Raw genomic sequence first — 25,431 nt, 5'->3', positions numbered from 1 at the left:
GGCCCCCTGGTGGGGGCAGATCTTTGAACCTCGGTCCTGCCTGATGGTTGTTTCCTTGTGGCGCTTTAGCACCTTGCTTGTTTGGGGAAGGTTGCGATGACTGTTCACACCTTACCCTTCCGTGGCTTTTGTGCTGCCGAGACTGCGTGTCTCCATAGGTGGGGGAAAGGAGAGGAGCAGGCGCGGGGGGTTGGGGCTGCCCCTCTCCCAGATGCCGATGGTAACAGCAGTTACCCTGCCTCGCTTGTGGGATGCCCATGCAGCATTGCCCAGAAATGCAGAAATGTGCAAGGCACATGGTTGCCAATGCATAAGGCAGGCACATGATGAAAAATGCATATTATTTCAGGATGTTCTTTCAATTGACTGAGTTGCATTGAAATTAATGCTAATATAGTAACATACTAATCCAACCCCAGTAACATGTCCCTTAATAACAATTAGTGCAAATTAGTCTATGTGGAAATAACCTGAGAGCAGTTTTGGAAAATGCATGGTTCTTTGTAAAAATGGAATTCAAACGTGCAGACTGACTTCTGTGCACTAAGTTGTACAAATATGAAGTTCAGTTCAGCTGAGGGGAAGGATTGTGAATCAGGAAGCAAAGAAAACATGTTACATTTATTTTTCAGAAATGCAGTTAGTACAATGAGGAAAAACACATAGGGGATAGGGTGATGTGGGATGATCTGCAAGGGGAGGGGTTTGCTTGAATGATAGATGGAGCTATTAGAAGGGCTTTGCGTGGGTGTAGCTGGGTCAGCCATCTACGAGCGCTGGTTGTGATATCTTCGAGCTGAGACAGTGGACAGGGAGCTGGCAAGCAGTCCGTATCTAAGGAATCCAGCGATGGGGGCAGTTTGATCTTGGAGTCGTCCTCATCTAAGGAACCCGGACTGGAGCTGAAATGCAAGGATGCTGATGCAGATTCCCATACCAAGATGAGACAGAAACATCACCAACAAATGTAGGTGATTATGCAGTAATTGCAGAGCGTGCAGTGTATGTGAGGAATACAGATTGTGTGACAGAAACATGTGTTTACAAGTAATTCACAATCTATATTTTACATGGATTCCCATTTATGAAGTGCGCCTTTGTTAAATGACAGGCACCTAGCAGCTAAAGATTGTGAGAGAAATATTCAAGCTATTTAATTTGTGCAAGCTCTAATGAAATGCATTGTATCCATGTCCAAGTATAAATCACTGTTAAAATCTGCAGCATGATGCTATTGTTTGGAGACTTTCTGAATTTTAACATTTTATAAAGCCACAAAAGAGAAAAATTAATTGAGTTTTTACTTTTATTATGTGTCTGAAGTGTTGTTAGCACATGAACTGAGGTCCAACAGGTGTTAAGCCTATTTTACCGCAGGTGGGGTAAATCACATCACCACATGTGGTAAAACATGAGATAAGTAGTTTTTTGTGAATTGAGTTTTCAGAAGTGGTAGGCGTGTGTGTGTACAATTGTTTGGTTGGGAAATGATCAATATTTTTTGAAACTCAGCCAAAAGGGCACATTTGTGGCATTGTACATAAGATTCCACGAGGAAGCACAAACAGTTGACCCGGGTGTACTAAGTTCAGTATCCTGTTACGTGACTGACTCTGGTAAAAACAGTTTTTACGCAAAATTCTGATGTCAGTCTCTCCACTGTAAAAATACCCCAAAAAGTTACTACAATATACTATCGCTAGAAGCTACCACTATCTGCCACCATGATAAAATCCCACAAAGTGATAGGTATAAACCCAAAATATGTCCGACAAGGGACACTTTTAAAAATCCAAACTAAAACCAAAGGAAATTAATAGATTGTAAATAGATAACTGTTGTGGAATGCTTGAAGAAAAGTCCTTGAAGGCAGTAATGAAGTGAGAGCTACCCAACACCTGCTGCCACTCATAGTAATGTGTTATGTTCGCAATCAGTGTTCTGACCAGGTATAGGGTTAGCACATGTTTTGATAATCAGCAAAGTGTTGCGTCAAGTGGTGTTGAAAGAAGTGATTGTGGAAAGGAGCGGCTCTTTGGTACACGCAGTTCCTGCTCTTTTTGGATTAGAACAAGACTCACTCCATAGACCGGACCAGAGTCTTTAAATTTATCAAGCACATTATCCTCTTAGTGAGTCTCAGGCCTTTTCAAGTACGTCACTCAAATCTTCAAATTCACCAGGAAATACATGTATTACCCAGCGAATGTGACAATCTGGGTAATATGCTTGAAAAGCCCTAAGATTCACGAAGTGGATTGAGAGGAATTCTATCTTTATCAATTGGGCAAATTGAACCAGCAAAATTGATCCTTTAATTTGGATTATTTGAAGGGGACACTAATCGTTAAGCCAAAGGAACTGCCTCATCTTGTGTGTCTATTAGTTACAAAACACTGGAGTTCACAAAAAAACTTTGATTTGTGTTCACTAGATCAGGAGATTTAGACGTTGCAGTCCAGACTTCTTTCTGGATGTTGAATGTGGATCTATAGGTAGGGGAAAATTATCACCATTTGAAACTGAAAGTGAGCATCACCCAAAATGCAGTGATAACACCCCAATGAGAGTGAATAATGGACATACCCCAGGAGGGAATGAGAGCAGGACCAAGTGCGGGTGAGAATAAAAGTAAAGTTTATCTAAAGTCAAAATAGGGCAAGCAGAGGACTCTGCCAACTCCGAGAGCGCTCTGCTCAAACATCAGAATAATGCACATTATATTACAAAATCACATTGTCTATGACGTCTGCTATAGGGGATACATTGAGTTATGGTCATTGGACGAAGGGGACAGGACTGTATCCATGCTGTAGGGGTGGTACTCTTGGATTCGCTGGCATAGAACTGGTTACTTTGTGGACCACGTGGGTCATCTGGGCTCATTTGGGTGGGGTGCAGGGTCAGGCGATGTCTGAATTGTGAAGATATATACTGTCTAACATTTGCCCTTGTGGCCACACATATCTTGAACATTATTTATATATTTTGGCATATAAGAATTATATCACTGGACCTTTGACCTGGAAAATAAAAGCGAGACTACATGGGTCCAGGTACCTAATCTATTCACAATATTACATTGACACATTAATAAAACATTCCCATAGATCCCATCAAAGAATGGTTTATTGTTTGTTATCATGAATGGAATATATTGCCACGCATGGGATTTGTAGGGATTAGTGGTCTGGGGTGAGCTGGGGTGATACACCGATGGGGGGCATGCAACTGTTACATCAAAAGTCTTTGGGGTGAGGGGCTTGTTGTCTATATTTCTTTAAACAGAGTCTGTGGGTGGCAGTGGGTTTATGGAGACATTGGGCCTCATTACGACCCTGGCGGAAGACCATGGTGCTATTAGCACCATGGTCCATGCCGGTAAATTACCGACTCCGCTATGGAGAAAGGGGGAATTACCACCCCATTACAAGGTTGGTGGGGCGGTAATAACCCCTTGCTCCATGGCCCTTCCCCATTCCCATTTTTGCCCCATAAGGCTCAATGGGAATGGGGAAGGCGCTAAGTATGGTGCCGCAAATTGCGGCACCGTAATTAGCACCAAGGTCCCTTTGCGGGTCCCTACTTTAACGGCTGGTCTACACCAGCCGTTAAGGTCGGGTCACACAAAGGGACCTCGTAATTAGGCGCTAATAGGTTAACGGCGCCGCAGCCTTTTACGGCGCTGTTAACCCATTAGCGCCTAGGTCGTAATGAGGCCCATTGTGTGGCAGGGAGCACAGGAGTGGATACTTAATGCAAGCTCAGCGGATGGGTGAGAGGTTACATTTGTTGCATTAAAGCATCAGTAAGACAGGGGCCTTTAGCAATCAATCCAACATGAGGGGGAGAATGGTGGGGGCTAAGTGCGTGGCGCTGCAAGAGAGGGGAGAGAAGACCCTGAGGCTTGTTAAACTTGGTCCAGTTCGATTAGTGGGATTATATGTGAATCATTAGAATGCGGTAAAGACAAGTTATTGCCATTTCATTTACAACAAATGATAAGCAAGCTCTGATTACATTATAGGCTATGCCTTCGCATTTACCATAATCATTGTGCCGCAGAATGGCTCTATTTACATTAGCCTCATGCCCTCGCCATTTATATTGTACACATGAGAATCTTACACCATTTGAACACATTTTGCAAGTATACATTGTATTGAAAAACCAGTGAGCATGCGGACCATACATTTTGCATCATTTCGAACGAGTCACTTAGCATGTCAGACATTAGTGAGGTTCTTTGGTAGGGAACAATGTGTGACCAACAATATAGGACCCAGGCATATGCTCATTGCAATTGATTTAGACATGTTAATAAATGATCATTCTGTTGCATCTCATTGAATCAGCCCCTTTATACACAACCACAGAAGGGGATTTATAGTCTTTACAGAGGGGATTAGCATTGTGGGTGAAAAAGGGTATGTGTCTGTTACATCAAAAGGGGTGTGAGGTTGGAGGGTTGTCCACAGTATATATTTTAAGTGTAGGTGTATGGATGTATGGATAGGGCTTTTCAACTTGGGGTAAAGAAAATATATCCGTCTCAGGACTTTCATGCCTCAGACGAGCTAATCAATGCACTTTTAAATGAGCGTAGGACTGTTGCCACTGCAGCACCTCTGTATGTGACTCTCCCTGTTGTTTTACCTCTTCCCGCTGTTGCACCTCTTCCCGCTGTTATTCCGGTTCCTCCGTTGTAGCTCCTCCTCCAGTCGCTGCTCCTCTTCCCGTTGTTGTCCCCTATTCTGCATCTCCATACTTACCGACAGTTGCTGTTCCCATAATTCCGTCTTCACCACCAGTGGTAGTGTCTCCACTACCTGCTGCACATGATTTGTCTAAACTTTCTTTTCCAAGAGGTTCTGCTCCATTTGTAGCGATTGACGAGCAACTGCTGATGCAAAAGTAGTGACTCGTGGTACAGTATCAAAGGCTAGAAAAAGAGAATTGTATGCATGGGCTAAGAAATGTATTGTAGAAGGTGAAACATCAGCTGTGTTAACTTCAATTTCTGACCAAGAATGTATTCCAGAACAAAATATTTTGATAGAGGGAATCGGATTGCATTTGGCTGAAATGTGGAGTGATTTGACAGACATGGCTGTCCCACAAGGGTTGAGGGATTTGAATGTTGTAGCTTACTCAAGGGGCACTGCAGAGAAAGTACATGAGCATGTTGAGAGGGTTTTTGAGTTTAAGAGGGAGTTAGATCGGTTACAGAATGATGATATGGATGGCGATAGATTGGACGCTTTGTATGTGCAGAAACAATTTCTTCCTTCTTGTAAACCAATGAGTGAAGAGACGCGTATTTGCACAAGAGACACACTTAGATGGATTTCAGATGTTTCAATTTCTCCCACTGAAGTATATGACACGTTTAGTCGGTATGCTCCAGCAATGCAAAGGAAAGTGTTACAGGTAATGGTAGAGTACCTGCAGGATGAGTGTATAAAGAAAAATGTTTGTTGTCCCGCAGATTTGATGGTCATTTATGAGAGAGCATTTTCAACTGATACTGCTTTGACTACTTTGTTGTTAGATTTAGAATTGTTGCTTAATGAACGTTCAGAACTGCCTACTTCTCAACTGCCGATGAGGGAAGTTCCTCCGACATTTGTTCCTGAAGTAGAAATTCCATCTAATGCCGCAACAGGCGCAGCAGCCACTACTGTTTCACAGTTTGTTCATGTCCTGTTTTCTGAACAGGAAGTAAATACCATTAGACAGACAATTCCAGATATTAGGAAAAATCCAACAGGATTTTATAAAGAAATTGAATCTGTCTTGCATTTCTCAGTTTTCACGCTGGGTGATATAGATTTGTTGTTTCCTGTGATCCTACCTGCGGATATATGGAAACAGATTAGAACTGTAGATGATCTGGCAGGATTGGATGACGCATGGGTTAACCTGGTACCGATAGACAGAGAAAGGAAAGCTGATGAGAAACTGCCACAGGTGATATTGACACTGCCAGACAGAATAGTAACCAAATTGAAGACTTTAGTTCCAGAAAAAAGAATAATTTGGGACATACTTACAGCTTGCGTCTAGGGGAAATCTGAAAGGGCTACCAAATTTTTTAATTGGTTCAAACAAGTATTTTCGGATTTCAGAGGTCAACATTTAAGTACTGAGTCAGGAAAAAAGGCTGTTTTTGGACAACTTTGTGCGTGGATTGTTGGCTGATATCCAATCCCAAATTATAACTTCTGAAAGCGCCTGGCAAGCAAAATCTCAGTCTTAAATATTGCACATGGCTCAGTATTATGAAAATAGGGTAAATGATGAAAAAGAAAGAATAGAAAAGAAGAAGGGAGACTTGAAGACAAAGGTATTGTTATAATACACAGTTTAGAGGACGGTTTTCACCACAGAGTAATGTGCAGATGGGCCCTGTACACATGAACCAATGTGCTTATTGCAGATAAGAAGGTAATTGGTGAACACAATGCCTGATCCTTCAACAGCGATCGAATAACACATATGGTACTATGGGCAGAAGATCCAGCGGCCGTCCTGGGATAGGGGGTCCTGGTAGAAGTCAGTTCACTCAGAACCAACGCTCATCTTCACAAGATGGTCAGCAGTGTGGTTTGATAATAGGAACATTTTTGATAATCCTTCGGCTGTCTATCATTCTGAGGGTATTGCATTTGATGATGTACTGTTCCGTTAGGACAGCTCAAAGCAGAGTCTGGAACCTGTACCTATTCCCGTCACTCAGAAAGGGCCTTATGTAGAAATGAAGGTGGGGAATAGGAAGCATTTATTTTTGATAGTTACAGGAGCACAGAAGTGTTCTGTGGATCATTTGTGGGTTCCAGATATTCCACTGTCAGAGCAGTACAAAATTTCTGTAGCTTTTCTGGTACGCCAGTGGTTAGTCCGGTTTCTCAGCCGGTACCAATTTCACTGGGGCCATTCACTGATTCATGTCCATGACGAATTGTGGGAAAAAGTTGTTGGGGTGAATCTGTTGAAAGAATTAAATGCACCCCTTTAATGCAGCCCCTTTATACACAACCAGAGAAAGGGATTTATAGCCTTTGGAGAGGGGATTAGCATTGTGGGTGAAACAGGGTGGCACACAGTCGTGAGGTACGTATCTGTTACATCAAAATGGGTGTGAGGTTGGGGGGTTATACACAGTATATATCTTAAGTGTAGGGTCTGCAAGTGATGAGACAAGTTTGTGGAGATAAATGGATTTTTGCATTCCCAAGCTCGTGCTCAGTCATTCACAGGTCAGTGATGGACGGAGGAAGGCGAAAAATACAGGGTTTGACTTGTAGCTTGTTCGCGCCTAGTCTCCCGAGAGAACAGGACTGCTGCGGGGACACGGAGGGGAAGAGGTGGGGGAAGTAAGTGGCTCACTGTGTGCGATTTCAAGAGAGAGCTGCAGCCCTGCAGGCTGGCTTTTGTATAATGCCTGCTTTAGCATATACAAAATGGAGTCTGGGTTTGGTACAAAATGGAGTCCGTAATTGGCCCTCTGATTGGGTGTTGTCATTCCGCAGCCGTAGGACAAGCATCATGTGCGAGCGGGTCAGAATGAAGGGGAGGGGCCCTAAAATACCTTTCCTCCCATACAAAACATACCTGGAGGCAACATGTGAAGAATTCACAGCAAGGGGGATAATTGAAGAGCTGACTGGGCCCCAATAACTTTACTCATTTAGCACAAACATTCAACAATCATTCACTAAAATGGAGTAAGCATGCTGCGTTCAACCGTAATAAAATAATGCGGTCACCCAGTGCTTAATAATGGTAAGAGTCGGGATCAATCACCACAAAAGGTCATTTGGACACTGCCAACACCACAACTGTCCCCAACTGCACTTGGCAATTTTAAAGACGTTCTGCTTATTTTTATGAATCAATGATGCTTTTGAACTTGCTTCAATTATTGGATGTTTCTCATCTGCCACAATCCATGGGGCAATCAACGATATATATATATATTATTTTAATGTTTTATTGGTTAAACAAAACATTCAACCAATATCCATACATCCAACACAAATATCCAAAAACATCTTTGTTCATTATCCTTAAAGCAAATCCCATAGAAATTGTCAAGGTCCCATCTCCTTTTCAGGATTATCTAAATCATGTTGTGCTAATAATAGAAGTTCCACAAATTTGTGGGCGTCGATTGTCCGAACGATTTTGGTCGGCCGTTATTAGTCTTTCCCAATAATCCTCCTCTGTATTTGGGTCAAACAAAGCCACATCTCCACCCATGATCTTTTCTCTTTGATCTCTTAATTCGGGACAGGACAACATCAAATGTCTGCTAGTCTCCAAGGTTTCAGGTTCTCTGCAGAATCGACAACCAGCTTCTTGAACTTTGATCTCTTTTCTTAATAATTCCACCTCCATAGATGGTAAAATGTTAAGCTTGCATCTCATCAATACATCCCTATAGTGAGATGATGGTAATTCTCTCATATATGGGGGAGGATCGTTCAGTGTTTTTTGTTCCCATATGATGGTATGGCAAAAATTATTCTGTCTTTTAACATTTTTAGTTTCATCCCAGTTGTTTTCTTGAAGGGTTCTTTTTTGCCTTGGTCGGATTTCGCTTTAATGTCTCCGATTTGATATTGTAGAACATCAACACATCCAAACATTTTGATTTCCAAAGTAAAAGTTTTTATCAGCCTTTTGGAGATTCAGTGTTTGTCAGGATCTCAAACGGTATTGGAGGTGATCAGGATACATTTTCTATAGATGGAGATGGTCTTCCACAAAACTATCAATGTGAGAGATTGCAATCTGAGTTCATGTCTTTTTGTTGATACAGCTAGGCAGTTTGGTAGCCTAAGTATTTTCCCCCAAAAGTTGGCTTTACATATTGCCCATAATTCCCAATGGAGATTTAGCAGCGATATTGGCTTTCTTTTAAACTCTTTAATAAAATAATATGAAAACATAAATAATTAATTGAAATCAAATTCTCAAGTTTTAAATTAATTAAGTTATGAGGTTATATTTGCACCCAAAAAAGTTTTAATTTAAAGATGTATATGGCAGCCTTGGGAGTACAAGTTGACCTCCCGGATTTATTGCATATTGAGGATCTATCTGATCAGCCACTAGATCTGGCTTCTTGGTCCCAGCTTCTTCAATATCCCCAAAGGCAACTTGTTCGACACATTTTGTTAAAGAACATTTTTCAAGAAATCTGCTTGTAAGCAACAATCAAAGAAATTCAAGACTTTGAAAAATATGCATGCTACAAGAAAAAATGGTTCTAGAAGATTCTTGAGGAATCTTTGGAAAAGTCTTTGATTCCAATTCTTCCAAATAGCCTGTGTGTCAACTAAAATGTTAAGGGCCTCTACAAATTTGATGGCTACCAAACAAAAAGAAAATTTAAAATTGTGAACAAGAGGTACTGAGAGATTATGAGGGTGAACCTAATGAAGATATGGTACACCCATAAGCTTTTTCTAACCCTTTTCTTCAATGCCATGTATCCAATGTTCATGAGAAACCTGCTGATCTGTATATGGCAGATTTGGGAAAAGAGTTGATGTGTGCTAAGTGTTTTCCTCCATTTCTATCAGACATCTCCACTCATTCTTTGGCATATGCTGATGACTTGTTGTTGTTTGACCAAACGCCTATTGGTCTGTAGTGTTGTCTCTGAACTCTTGAAGTCTATATGAAAACATGATTTGAACACCTATTCTAGCAAGACCAAGGGGCCGATTCATGGAACAAATGTGAGCCGAAAAATGTGGCACAAGCTGGTGCAACCGTGAAAAAGCAAGCGCACGCGCATGCGTGCGATTCATTGAAGGCCCTGCGCATGTTTAGCCAGGGACGTGCGCCAAATCCGCGGGTGGCACACACGGGTGCACACGTCATTGCAACATCCCGAACACTGTGCGCGGACACAATGTGTAGCGCACACACCAAAAGGGGCGGAACATGTGGAATGGGGAACAACGCATGAAAATAAGGGCGCAACTGGGGAAGAACTGCTGGGAAATACACGGAACGCCCACAGGCAAGCGAAATACATGTATTCATGGAATCGAATACGGGAAACCCACGCACGCCAAAAGACACGCACAGGCGTCAACACGTCCGCCACACGAAGGCAGGCGGAGGTGTCCCTGTGCAGTATAAAAGTGCATGCAAACAACAAACACTGATCGTGGGACATCCCCGGAGGAGGAGAATAGCCAGGACCCGCATTTGTTTGCCCCGGACCAGCCTTTTTGGGATGCCTGATGACCAGGTCTAAGGCAGGTATAGGTTTCCACCTCGTATCATTCTACACCTGGTCAGGGAGTGGGAAGATGACCTTATAGAACCCACCCTGTGCTCCCAAGCATTGAGCCCCTTGGAGAAGGTGTTCAATGTCCTGCATTTTTTGGCCACTGGGTCATTTCAGCGGACAACTGCCATAGTCGGGGGTTGTCTCACAGGCCATGCAGTCACGCTGCCTACACCAGGCATTAGCAATAATGATTGCGCACCCCTCAGTCCGCAGGCACATATACATGCCTAGAACACTCGCAGAAAGGCAGGCCATGGTCCAAGACTTTTACAAGGTGGCACACGTCCCCAAAGTGCTCGGTTCCATAGATTGCTCCCATGTGGCCCTAAATCCACCTAGGGCCACTGAGCACATCTATCGAAACCGCAAGCACTGGCATTCCATCAATGTGCAGGTTGTATGCGATGCCAAGGGAATCATCACCTCTATCTATGCAAACTACACTGGGTCTCCCCATGACAGTTTCATATACAGAAGGTCCGCCCTGAGCTGGGCCCTGGAAGCTGGGAATCTGGGAAGCATGGCGACACATGGCTCATAGGTGAGTGCAAATGCCTGTGCACATGCATGCATGTCATGCACAGACAAATACACAAACCCATCTACTACTAATCACAACCATTATGACCTCCCCAGGGGACAGTGCCTACCCTTTGAGCAACCACATGATGACGCCAATACAGAACCCCACCACACCACCCCAAGTAAGATACAATGCTGCCCATATTGCAACCAGGGCCATAGTGGAGAGCACATTCAGAGTGCTCAAGTCACGCTTCTGCTCCCTTGACCGCTCTGGCGGGCAGCTACTATATGCACCCCCAGTAGTGTGCAGGATCATTGTGGCAGCATGTGTCCTGCACAATGTTGCAACACGGCGGGATGTACTGATGGACATGGTGGTGCCCCCACATCTCCAACCACAGGCACAGGCGCTGCCCATGGGAGGGGAAAGGGCACGTGGCGAGGCAGCCCGGACCCAGCTTGTGGCCACATTTTTCACCTAAACTCCCACCCCTGCAGAGTGCACACAGGCCTGGCACATACCAGGTGACAATCGATGATGACAAAGAGACAGTCAACTGTCACAACCTTACCACCCTGAGAATGTTGCCACGGAAGTGCTACATTGTGTGCATCCCTAGCTACTTAAACATAACCAATCCTGTGTGACCAAAAGGAACACATGCAAGGTGTGTATCACACCACCCCCCTGCAAAACAGGCCATGACAATCACTGGTATGTCACCCAAACCCTCTCAACCCACATCACCCTTGTCGGCCACACCATGATATGGCATGCAACAGCAAAAGCCCAACACATGACCAACTAGATACGACGTGACATGTGATAAATGGAAAGAGGCCCGAGACAATCACACCTGACATGGAATCAGATGAAATGACTGACCAACAACCTCCCCCACATACAAAGTCATGCACAAATGCATGCCACCAGTGGTACCATCAACAAAACACTGAATGCCTGTTGTCATGCACATTGGCCAAGCCAAATCCACTAATCCCTAACCCATGTGCTGTGTGTGTCTCCTGCAACACACTGCCCATCACACAGCACAGTGAACAGCCATTGTGTTGGAGATACACCTTGAGCATCGTATAAAAAGGACAAGCAATAAAAATAACCTACTGACGCATGTACACAATCCCCAAATGGTAAGTGATCATGCGCTGCAGGGATACAGCATGCCAGAGAAGCCAATCTGTGTGCACGTGTGCGCATGGATGGGTGATTGTATGTGTGGTGGAGCATTGTGTAAGTGTGTGTGTCAGTAGGGACATGCACTCAATACATGCATGTGAAATCAAGTGACCCTCAGTGTCCTGTACACATCACATGTGAACATTGCCCATGTGTACACCCCAGAATGTCAAACCACAACAATCCCCTGACACCTGAAAAGTAAACACAACACAGGAACAACCACTGACCAGCAGAACACAGCATGTACATAGTACCCCACAATTAGAATGTCAGAGAGTGCCCAAACACTGTAGCCCAAGCGTACTGTCTGACAACAAAAGGCCCTCCCTCATTGACACATTACCATGACCTTCTGAAGAACTGTTTCTGGGCTCTGTTACATTCTTCCTTCTAATCTATGTTATTGTTATGTAATCTACCTGGTTTCCATGTTCTACCTTGCGTGTAAATAGGTTCCAGCCCCCTCAGAGGCCACCTTGACTGGTAAAAATACCAAATCGCAGAGAACTCCAAGGAGCCAAACCGCCAAACCAGAGAAAAAGCCTGTAGCCACCAAAAAACTCTGGAAGAGTTTCCAGTAGATGAATTGAAGTCGCTGAAAATGGCCAAGCACAAGTCCAAGCAGAATGATAGAAGTACAACTAAGGTAGCACAGTTCAACAATGGTTGAACAGGATGGTTAGCATTTTCAGTACACAATAATCAATGAGGATGCAACAACTGATGGGTAGTGTCACAGCTCCAGTCTCCAGGTGCAGGAGTGGCACGAACCAACCACCCCCTCGGCGGTCTGGGTGCCTGCAAGGTGAAACTTACACAGGCCTCCGAGACCCTGGCGGGGAAAGAGGGTTAGGGATCCGTTCTTTGGATAGGCATCGGTATTCAGGATAACCGGAAAGAGGGTCAGGAGAGGGGAGGTGGATGGGCAAGGGAAAGTAGGCCAAAGACAAAATACAACTATTGACAATAACACATACTCAATCAGAGAAACCATGTTCTTCATACACATTGTACAAAATGGGTCAAATGCAAGCCAAAGAGAGACTTATCTCTGGGTGAGTGGTGGCCTCCTGCCAGCGCACTCAGGTCCAGTTACAGGAGCAGTTCAATGCTACAAAGAGAGCTTGAGTTACTATTCTGTGAGTGTTTTTACCACACACATAACACCATTCATGCCTCAAACTTAGTGACTCCTCCCCAAAGAAACACTCTTGTCTGCTGCTTTGTTCGTATACTTTTGCTTGCCCCATGATGGTTCATACACTGTCAATGTGGTAAGGCAGCTGCATGTGGCCCAGCGGCAAATGGAAGACCAATGTGTCAAGAATCACACATGATACAATGGTCCTTGGGTGAGCTGCTAGACGCATGTGGCGAGGTGTGACTTCAGTACAAGTCGTGTTCTGCCAGCCGCAAATTTCCATTGTTAGCACACGTGGCAATTTGCATATGCAAATGATATGCACTGCACTCAAGTCTGTGCGTTGCTGGGTGCCCCCGTGCGCTGAATTAGTTTCTGGCTAGGAATGCTACTGTGTAAGTAACTTGGCTTCTATGGAGCAGGGGGACTCGAGGATATGCGTGACGCCCCTGTGTGTGCCCCTGATAACTTGGAGAGCTACTTGCCATTTGGTCCTCAAGGTGGCTTAGCTGTACTATGCGCATCTTCCCCAATGCCTGGCCAAGCTCCTCAGCACTGGCGCTACTTGGCATGCATATGCGAGGGGCCTGGAGGGAGGTCGTCTGGGGTGTGGCCCCTCATGCTGTCACCTTGCTTGGAGCTCCTGGAAACATGTCTGCTTCTGTCGGATGTCTGTGCACAAGCCCCTTGCTTCTGCTTGTGCACGCAGGCGCACGTGTGCATCACCCAAAGTGGCCAGGTTTTTGTAGTTCTTGGCCCCGTGTCTGCTGGGGAAGGCAGTATGGAGGCTCAATTTCCTGCAGAAAGGGCATAAAAGCTTTTAATAAGGCTTGACATTTTCCTGTGTGTGTGTCTTCATGCTGGTTGTCACTGGGCTATGTCTGAGACCTACATCCGACCTCCTCCCACCATCAGTGTGACTTTGACAGCCAGAGGGTGCAGGCTACTGTCTACGGCATGAAGTGCATCAAGCACATATACAGGCAATAAAAGAACATACATCAACATCAATAAATGTACATATCAATAATCTACTCACCAAAATTGATTGCAGACATGCCGTGGAGAAAGCATGCATAATCCCCACTAGGGGTGTTAACACAAGTATTACAGCAGCAGACAGGCCACATATATGACGAAAGTCCAATGCCCTTGTGTAAATGGTTGTAACACCGAACCATCCTTGCAAGCCCATGGATAGGGGAAGCAGGAGTGGCATATATGAGTCAGGACCCCAAGCTGCAAACACATACACGAGACAAACTTGAAGGGCCCAGCTAGAACAGACAGTAGATGCTTTCAAAAGCCACAAAGCACCACACCTTTACATAAATGCACAATAAACAAGCAATTTTAAACTATATTAACTAATTAAACTAACTATAAAAATCAAAAATGGCCACATACGACCCAGGAGGGGGGAGGAACCCAGAAGGGGAGAGGTACAGGGTACACCTCAACACCCACATGCCATGATGATGAGATTAAAAAAAAAACCTCCATGGGCTCAACGCCTGCACGGCCCGACCGGTGTGGGAGATAAATCGTCGTCCTCCTCACCCTCTGACTCAAGAGGTGGGTGTGACACAGTACTCTGATCAAGCCTTTGCGCAGCTTGCCCCTCGTCGGCAGCAAGTCTGCAGGACCGGTGAGCCTGGTTCTGTGCGGCGATGACACGTAGGTCAGCATGCAGAACCTTGCGTGATACGCATGCTTCCTCTTGCAAGGTAGCATGTGTAACACAGAGTTCTTCCTGCATGGCCTGGCATGAAATCTGGAACACCTCCTGGCAAGCATGTAGCTCAGCCGAGATGGTATTATCAAGCTGTTCCAACCTCTCCTCTGTCTGATGCCTCTGGGACATCAAAAGCACACCCAGAGTAGATCGGAGGAATTTATGGTTATCCCTCAGGGCCTCCCTGTGTGCCTGTGTGTGAGCAGCAATTGCTTGATGCAGAGATACCATTTCAGCCCAGCGTGCCCTGTCTGAGACCGCCATGCCGAGCCTGAGCGAGCGGGCCATGGACTGTGCCGCCCTCTGCTGGAGATCCACCTGCCTAGCAGGGGGGAGCACTGATTTGGCCACACGTTCCATGCTCTGAGCGATATTATCAATTGCTGCCCCCTGGTGTTCAGAATTGGCAACCATGGCTTGCTCCCACTCAGTATACCTCGGTGGCACACGCCCACCACGTTGCTGGGCTTGACACCTGCAGGGCCCAAGGAGCCGTGGTCCTTGTTGGGTTGGCACCGCCCGCGGCTGCAGGACTACATTCCTCTGTAGATGTGCTGCCCCAGGCACATCAGCAACTGGTGTGGAGTGTGACCCTGCATCCCGATCCACCACAGGCGGACGTCCCACCACCGTCTGGCCCCTCAGTGCAGGTGTCGCCGACAGAGGATTGTCAACATCAGAATCACTCACCGTTGACGAATGGACATGACGCGCATCCAACTCGACATTGTCGTCAGAGTGATCATCCAGGCCAGACTCATTGCCAGGGCTAGACTTATTGCCAGCCCTAGACACGATGGGCTGGAGCACAAGTGAGTTCTCGTGGTCTACCACCCCATGACCCCCACTTGTGCTGGGTTTCTGGTGTGATAGCAACCCTGTGTCTGGTATGACATCACCATCCTCTGCCTCCATTGCGTCATCATCTGAACAGTGGAAAAAACAAACATGAGCACACATGTCAGAAGCACATAACCCACACACACATAGACATCACATTGACAGCCAACACATGAAGCAGAAATGTTAAACACCAATGAGAACCTGGCATGCATCCAGTGGCATTGATATGCAAACACATCCCAAAAGCAGAAATGGATGTGTCTAAATAGCAAAGCCTACACAAGTACAAAATGTAGTATATCACCTCCATCAGACACCACATCGGTCAGGCACATGTCACAGGCAGAAAAGACAGCCGGCAACAAAGTGATGGCACATACCATAAGCATGTCTGAACTGCAAATTGACCACAGCTGCAAGTGGATCCAAACACACGTAATATGCATGCACACATGCATCACTAAACCATCATCACCAATATAGCTTCATCCATCTGCAGCTCGTCCCGTACCGGGTTTCATGGGCAATGTAGATATAGTGAATGTCCCGAGCAAAGCAAGGGCCTGCAACCAGGCATAAGGGACCATAACACCCAGTACGGTCCGAGCTGCAGGCCATGAAGCCTCCTGAACACCCCTCAGGGCCAATTGAGCACATTGTGCTATGAATGTGCCCTATTCCATTATTCCGTGTGTAAATTCTGCACGGCTAGGCCCCATCATATTAGCTAAGTGGGCCTAGGAATACACATACTGCACAACAGTGCACCTTAAGGATTATGCCAGTTGAACATAACGTGCGCAATGCTGAAATCTCACCAGCATTAACGTCAATCAACTACATATTAGTCAGTCAACAAAAAAGCTGCGGAAGACACATGTGTAAATGAACACTTTCACACACACAAGTGAGTAGCTGCAATTTTGCACTACACAACATTGAAGCTGCTTGCATATGTACATGTGAAAGCGTTCCAAAACACCCCTTTCCCTATACACCTGAATTGTGAACATGAACAGCATATAATACAGCAAATCAAGCAGCTACAACGCTGCTTGCTTTGATAGATGTGAAAGTGCACACATACACATATGAAGGCAGCTCCACAGTCATTACAACCTGATTTGCAGGCTACATTCAATCTGCGCCAAATACCAGTTGGTAGAGGCCACACATTGACCTATCAACTTTGCTAAACACCCACTAGGGAGTTCCAATACTGAGTATATGTGTCACAGGATGCACCTGTGCCCGTGACATTCATGACAGAGAAGGGATGACAATCTGACCATACATGCCAGGTCACGTTGACATTGCAGCTGTGAGTAGGCATGTAGAACAGTGTAACATGGCTCAAGAGTGGGTTGATGCAGTGCAGATTATGTGTACCTTACCCACTATCTACTTGAACAAGTACATTATGATGTCAATCAATAAACATGAAGGCAGTGTAAGGACAAGTTCAGGCATCACGTGCAATGTGCATGCAATGGGTTGTATGCCTACAGGCAACACCTCCCCCCCTAAGTGAAAATGCTGGGAGGCATTGCATGGCAGCGAAAGGGTGATCAGAGAACTGTGTATTGGCAGACAGTGTTGACTAGCGTCAATTGCATCATCTGAGTCAACTGACAACACAGCAGATGAGAATGGGACAGTAAGCAGGACACATGATGAACCCTCAGTAGTACACCCATGTGTGCAGAAGCTACTACACCAGTTGAACAGAGTCAGGGGGCCTGAAACCGGCGGAGGCCTGTGCCCCACACAGACTGTGACACCCTAAACATGTGCGTGATGCAGGACAGAGCCAGAGTGGGTATGGAATGGATGATCAAATGCCATTAAATGTATGCCATACTGGACACGTACTACAATGATCATCCGGGCAAGGACACATAGGGGCATGCATGGAATGCACATGGAGCATGAATGGGCACTCATGTCCCTGTGGAGAATCTGCCATCTGCACAGTCCCAGTGAGACACCCTGCATCAAGGACAAAGGATGTACCCCACTGTATGCGTCTGGCAGGTTGGCAGGGGGAAATGTGCATGTACACAGGAGTGTTGAACATGCCATTGCAGTACTCCAACATGACACCCACCAGTGCCATGGTGAAATTGTGGGGCAGGGGGGTGGAAGGGCAGGGGAGCATGCCTACATGGAGTACCTGCATGCAGGCAGAACACACATGTACGTCAGTCTTCCGATGACATAGTCCCAGTGCTGAGTGGAAAGACACCCATGCTACATGCAGAAGGGCCAGTGAGCTGGAACATGGACCGGAGGGGCAGCCAGTTGACTAGCATGTGAGCAGGGTGCAGGTGTGGTGATGATGACAGTCCCCGTCTGTTCTACATGTCCAGCATCCTGCACAGCAGGCACGCATCAGTGAAGCATTACATGATTCGCGCATGAGAACCATGTACACATAAGCATGTAGTGGCAGTCAAGCACAATGCATCACACAAGCAAACCACACATGGTCTGGACAAACTGTCGTGCTGTTCACCCTCACCACCCTTCTCCTCACCTGTGGCTTCCTCTTGTTTGTCCTTGGAGTGCTTCGAGGGTCTTCGGGGAGTCCTGGTATCTTCCTTTGTGGGCTTGTCTCTGGACTTCTGTCATGCAAGTAGGGCCTGGCTCCCTCGGAGGCCACCTCGACAGGAAGTGGGACCTGTCTTGGGGGGCCCCGAGGAGCCAAGGCCCCGCAACAGGGAAAAGACAGATGGACGGTTAAAAACCCTGTGTAGTCTTCCTGAGATTGTACTGAGTAATAGACTCTCCAATAGCGGATGTGGTTGTGAGTGATCCGGAGTGAACCCAGAAAATAGTGGATCAGGTAAGTTCGTTCTGTCCACCAATATGAAGATGGCTTGAGGAAAGGAAGGCAGGATCCGATCCGTGAAGACTTGGCCGGATACAAGGTAAGTAGCAAAGAGGAGAGATGAGGGAGGAAAGAGAAGAGGGATAGAGCCCAGAACGGGGAAACGGTCCGAGCAGAGTGGGATAGGTAGGAATAGAAGGAGAAGCAGTTAAAGTCCCTATTTACCAGAAACGGTTGGATCCACGAAAGGCACAGGGAGGAACACGTAGATACGCGAGGATGGCGGTGGGCCGCTAGTACGAGTGGCAAGGTGCCGAAAGCAAAGGAAAAGACTGGGAAGGCGTAACGGTCGAGAGCCGTGAAAGGACTAAGGAAGTAGGTAGACAGAAAAACAAAGTTTAGCGGAGAGTAAAGGCAAGCGAGTAGGGGTAAACACTGCAGAAGGCACTGAATGAGCTAAAACAGAGTTTTAGCCGAGCACTGGTATCACAGGAAAAAATAGCACAGCTACAACGGGCCGGGAGGTGGGGGGGCTTGCTTAAATAACAAAGGCAGCCATGTTGGATGAGGACTGGACTGGTAACTGAAGGTTCTTCGCGGCGATAACTTCCACTTCTGCCATAGCTTCCAGGGATGGATCCTGACACAAACACGCGACAACACTCACTGGACGGGGCATCAAAGTCCAGCATCTCTCCCACTCTTTCGTACAATTCTGTCAGTATGAACTCCCCAGCGACTGACTCGTGCAAAGTGAGCTCTTCCTCCTCAGGTGGTGGCCCACTGCCAGTCACCAGAGTCATGTTATATTAGAGGCACGCTTTTGCTTAGCAGAGTGTCGGAGGTCATCCCAATGCTTTTTGCACTCCTGAACTGTGCACACCTCATGTCCGATTGCACTGACACCCTCCGCAACATGCTTCCAGTTGGTCAAACACTGGGCAGCCATAGTGTGACAATTCGGGCCCACTAGCACATCATGGTTGTGTCCCGACACGTAGTCCACAAGGAAGTCCAGTTCCTGCATGCAGAAAGGCTTCTTCCTCGACGTGCCGGGGGCTGAAGCCGTTTCTGGGGTCCCAGCCTATGCTGCAGCTGCAACTTTCCTCCTCTTGAGCAGTGGTCTGGACCCTGGCTGGCAAATGCCGCCCTGATCAGTATGGGCAGTGGCAGTGGTGGATTGAACCGAGGGAGTGGCAGGTGGAACAAGGACGGAAGCCCTGACTTGCGTCAGTAGCTGCTGGGTGTCCTGGAATGGACCCTGCGCAGCAACATCCGCTGTGCCAGGATCATTGACCGGGACTGTCCTGGATGGCAGACTCACAGCCGGGGTGGTGTTGGCTGCATCTGCCCATGCACTTGCCAACACCCGGCTGCTCAGGGCAGCAGATGACAATACTGCCCCAGGGACGCGTGACTCGGTCAGGGCAGCCCTGCGTGCACTTACGGTGTGCCTCCTGACGTCCTGAAAATCATCCTGGGACTCTTCAGTTGCCAAAGCAGCATGCTCTGGCTGACCCTGAGCCTGGGTGGTGGTGGCCACAGCTGCACCTGCAGCTACCAGAACCCTTGGGCCCATGGCAGTCGATGAAATGGACTGCTGGGTCACATGGGCACCAGTGCCAGATGCAAGAGCTGCATCTCCCAGAGCCGCAGGGGGTGGTGGCATGATTGCACCAACCCATGGCACAACATTGTGCCGAAGTGGTGCACCCCTGCCTCTTCCCCCTCTGCAGCCACCCTGGACACCCTGGAGTCCCCCTACACCCTGGTCAGCCCGGCCACATCCCTGACCATGCCAGCCACGTGGAGTACACCCAGCTGAGGTGCCCCTCACCTGTTGCGGCCTCCCAACCATGGCACAGATGTAGTAGTGCCAATGGGAGGTGTACACAACTATTGTCCTGGGCAATTGGGGTCAAGGGGGTGGGGTACTAGATATTAACAGCACCCCTGCACCTGCAAGGCTGTATGTGACCCCGGTGATAAAGTGACGTGTCACACAATGCTCAGGTACCCCAACACTGAAGTTAATCTGTGCACACAACCCCCAGTAGCCCACGTGTGTGGAATTAACCTCCCGCAGTATGCAGTGGCACCCAGGGACACGAAAAACACGTAAGTGTGGGACACGCAGGCTACCATGACCTCGAAAATGGGTAAGTGATACACAGGGGCACCTGCAGTGGGAAAAATAGCGTGCACGACTCACCGTCTGACTAGCGTGATAATGAAAAACACGCATACCCAACACCCCTGCCAAAAGAAGAGATACGTCCTTGATCCGGTGTGAAGTTGTGATGGCACGCGAAACAACCAGAAGTAGCAACACAAATCGGTCTCCACGAAAGGCATGTACAGCGAACTGCTGGCCCCGCTCACCTTTAACCCCTGCTAAGGGAAATGCCCGTGCGTGTCACGTCACTTACACGCTTAGGCCCTTTCCTCGAATTACACGCATTAACATGCAGACGTGCAATTTTTTCACGTGCTGAATCACTGTGCACCCGTGATGAGGGGAACGCCCGTGCGTGTTACATCACAGACGCACTTACGCGCTAAGGGCCTTTCCTTGATTTACATGCTGACGTGCTGTTTTTTTAGGTGCCAAATCACTCCATATAAAGCTGGCCACGCAACAACACACGGAAGACCACGTTCCTGCCCAGAAGGCCAAATTACTGCCCCCCAGAGCCCCAAGCCGACTCCCACCAGCCATCTGCTGCTGCCTGCCTGCTGGCCAGTGCCCTGCTATTTGGTGCCTGCACATCAGCCATCTGCAGGGATCCAGTTGCTGTGACCACCCCTGCTGGAACAGAAGACTCCTGACTGAAGTTCCATTGCTCCACAGCCCAGCACCAGGAACCAGTTGTCCACCCACACCTGTCTCGGGGGTTGCCATGTGGGGGCAAACACCATCGGAGACCACTGGCAACCCCCAGCCAGAGAGGCAGAGGGCTACCAGCTTCAGTGCTGCAGAAGTTTGTATCCTGGTGGAGCACGTCCTGGTGCATTATGATGCCCTCTTCAGAAGACCATGTGCCGACAATGATGGATGGAAGAGGATCTGGAAGGGCATCATGGCTGCCATCAACATGGAGGGGGTGGCAGCACGCGACATACGACACATCTGGAAGCGCTGAGAGGACTTCAGGTCCAGAATCCTCAGGAAGGCCCGGCGCCTCTTGGAGGCAGCGGATGCAGAGGGGTTGCCGAGTCTGCCTTACTGATGACCAGATAAGGGTCCTGGACCGTATACGCCCATCGATTCACCTCCAGGTCCTTGAGAGGCATACCCGTCCGGAGTCGAGCGGTAAGTGTCCATGTGTACTGATTGAACGCAGTGCATGTTGAGGGGTGCCAGATGTATGCATCTTGGATACATGTCTTGAAAGGCCCATGTATGGATGTGTATGTGCAGGGACATGAGCCTGCCGCATGTGAGTCCAGTCATGTGTGAGGCACATCAATGGTGTATGTGTTCAAATGCATGATGCACGAATGCATGTTGGGATGCACACACGTTAGCATTTCTGTGTATGTACTATGGCATGGTTGGGGTGTGACACATGGATGCTGGTTCCACCTTCATGTACGTGCACGCCCTACATGTACGTGTGTGTGTTTGACATGTGTGCGACTGTGATACGCCATGGATGCATGTGACACAGACATGTAGGAACCCCATTGGCAGATGTGACATAGTTGCCGATGATTTCACTGTGACAGGTGGTGGATATGTACAGATGCATGTCTGTCTGTTGGCGTGTGTGCATGTGTTCGGCAGTCTCCATGTTTCTTGTGATGTCATGCCAACCTTCGGATGTTCATGCTGTTGTATGTGTATGGATGGTGCTGCCTGCTGCACGATTCTTGTTAAATTGCGCATGTGTGTGGGTTCAAATGAGTGTTGGGGAATGTGATGCCAACTGTGAAGTTTGAGACTGCCACTCATGTGCAACTGTCATGTGTGTATCAGACCATTGTACAGTGCCCTGATGCCTGTGTTCTGTCTCTCCCTGTCTGCAGCATCAACTGATGAAGAGGACAGAGACGGTGCTGTGGAGCACAGCGGCAGGGATCCCACCGCCAGCAGGAGACGCAAGGCCCAGCTCTCCTCCCAGGTTTATATCTCTTCGGGCAGTGAGGAGTCTGGTGCCGCGTCTATGGCCGCACCTGCCGAGAGAAGGTCCAAGAGGCGGAGGTTGGGGGTGGACTCCTCGGCAGCAGAAGGGGCAGCTGAGCCTGCACAGGGACCAATGGAGGAAGATGGCACAGACTCATCCAGGTTGGTGGGGGGTTTGGTTGAGGAGGAGGCCATGGAAGGCCTATGCACGGGGCCTGTAGGGGGGTATTCCACTGGTGCTAGTGGTGCAGTCCAGGGGCAGGGACAGGAGGCGGCACAGGCCACCACGGAGGTGCCTGTGTGTAATCCTGTCCCCGATCCTGTGACTGCATCATCCGGCACCAGCAGGGATGCCTCCGTCCACACCTGTTTTCAGGGAGGGGATGCACACACAACAACTGGCCTTCCTCTCCCTGCGGACGTGGCAATCCGGGACCGTGGTGAGCCTGTCGTAGCTGGGGTGACAATGCATCAACGTGGTATTCGGGATGACGTGCAGGATTCTCGTGAGGACAATGCACGTCATTTCGAATACCTCATTGACCGCGTCGACTTACTAGGACAGGTCAGCAAGGCTGGGTTCCTCTGTGTGCTGGAACTTGTGGCGACCCCATCCTCACCTGAACCCCCTATGTGCCAGTCGTCTTCAGTGCCATCTTCCTGCCCAAGTGTCACCTGGGCACCCTGTGGAGCAGCACCTGACCCAGCGGCCAGGCTGGTGGAGGACACATCCCTGCCACAGTCGGGAATAGGAGGTCCAGCAGGGTGGCCACCCCAACAACTTGACCCCAGCAGGAGGATGACATGCAGGCATCGACAGGCAGGGCACATGCACGGCAGCAGCAGGCTCAAGGTGGGAGCGAAGATGGCTCGGGGCCATCAACATCACAGGGGCAGGCATCGGCCAGAGGGCAGGAGAACCCTGGATTGGGAGTGTCTTCCGTGTGGCAGCGGTTGGGCCAGAAAATAGATGCGTAGCGGCGGCGGGCGGAAGAGGCACGGCTCACTATGGTCAGGGCGGAGAACTCTATGCGCAGGGCATTGAGGCGGGCTGAGTGCATCGAGGCAACTCGCAGGGAGTTGGAACAAGCACCATGACTGCATCCCTGCGAGACCTCGAGGCCAGGGAAGTGGCCCGCCTCTGGGACATCGACATGGAGTTCGATGATGCCCTGGCCCGGAACATCAAAGAGTGAGCCATAGGACGTGCCTGCCGCCATTGTACATAGTTCATTAGTGTTAGGTTTCCTTTCTTTTTTCTTTTATTTTGGAGTTAATGGACATTGCTCCACTTCATGTATATAGTGTTTTCTTCATAGGACTTTTTTGTAGATTTCATTTGCTTTGGGGATCATAGACCCTGTGGACTTCGATTGTAGATAGTTGAAGACTTATACATACTTTCTTTTTCAATTTTCCCATGAATCAATGGTTTTCTTTTATTTGGATTATTTATTTCTCATTGACATTTGCAATGGACCACTTTTTTGATTCAACATGACGTTCAATATTTTTTTTAAATTTGATTACCTTTTTTTTATAATATCTGTCATTCTATATTGATTTACAAGTTTGATGTCCTCTGTTACTTCGTTATGTTTTCAATACATTTTTGCTAACTTCATGATTGGTGTTGTGTTCTATCATTGCTTTTGTGCATGTCTCAATGAACATTGCCTCAGTCATATGTTGCCACTGTGTGGCTCCTTTGTGCATTTATGCATGGGCATGGTGGTTCTTTTAATAATGTCATGGCATGGGTGATTTGGGAGTGGGCACAGTGGATGTTTGCGTGCTTGTACTGGGTGGCAGTGGGGATTTTGGTTGGCATTAGGGCCATGGGTATGTTTAGTCATGACATGTTGTTTGGTGGGCCATGAGTCGGGGTCTGCTGGCAGGTGTCCGTCACTGGTGGGTGGGTGGGGGACATGAGTCGGGGCCTGCTAGCAGGTGCCCATCACTATTGTTGGCTGGGGGACATGAGTCGGGGCCTGCTGGCAGGTGCCCGTCCCTGGTGGGTGGGTGGGGGACATGAGTCAGGGCCTGCTGGCAGGTGCCTGTCACTGGTGGGTGGGTGGCTGGAGGACATGAATCAGGGCCTGCTGCAGGTGCCCGTCACTAGAGGGTGGGTGGATGGGTGGCTGGGTGGGGGGCATGAGTCGGGCCTGCTGGCAGGTGCCTGTCACTGGTGAGTGGGTGGGTGGGGGACATGACTCGGGGCCTGCTGGCAGGTGCCCGTCACTGGTGAGTGGGTGGGTGGGTGGCTGGGTGGGGGACATGAGTCAGGGCCTGCTGGCAGGTGCCCGTCAATGGTGGGGGGACATGTGTTGGGCCTCACAAGTGCATGGTGCCATGTGGTCTGCCTGCAGGGCATGGTCAGGTTGGATGGGCTGCCTGCAGGGCACGGGGAGGGGGGAAAGGGCACACCCGGGAGGGCCCACACTGCCAAATCACGTGTAAAACTCCCTGTGCACCCCCGGAATACACGTACCTCACCCGTGCTAGTGAAAACGCATGTAAAAGTCAACGAGTAGGTATAATGCATTGAAAAAGTCCCCCCTGTGGTGTGGGATGCCTGTGGGTCATGGGGAGGGTGGATATGCTGCTTGCGCCCATCCACCCTGACCATTTCCTACAGGCAGCCCACATGGCACCATGCACTTGTGAGCCCCAACACATGTCCCCCCACCATTGACGGGCACCTGCCAGCAGGCCCTG

The sequence above is a fragment of the Ambystoma mexicanum genome, chromosome 9, assembly GCF_040938575.1.
Source record: "Ambystoma mexicanum isolate Mex_15411 chromosome 9, UKY_AmexF1_1, whole genome shotgun sequence".
NCBI classification, from domain to species: domain Eukaryota; kingdom Metazoa; phylum Chordata; class Amphibia; order Caudata; family Ambystomatidae; genus Ambystoma; species Ambystoma mexicanum.
This window is presented reverse-complemented; position numbering follows the sequence as displayed.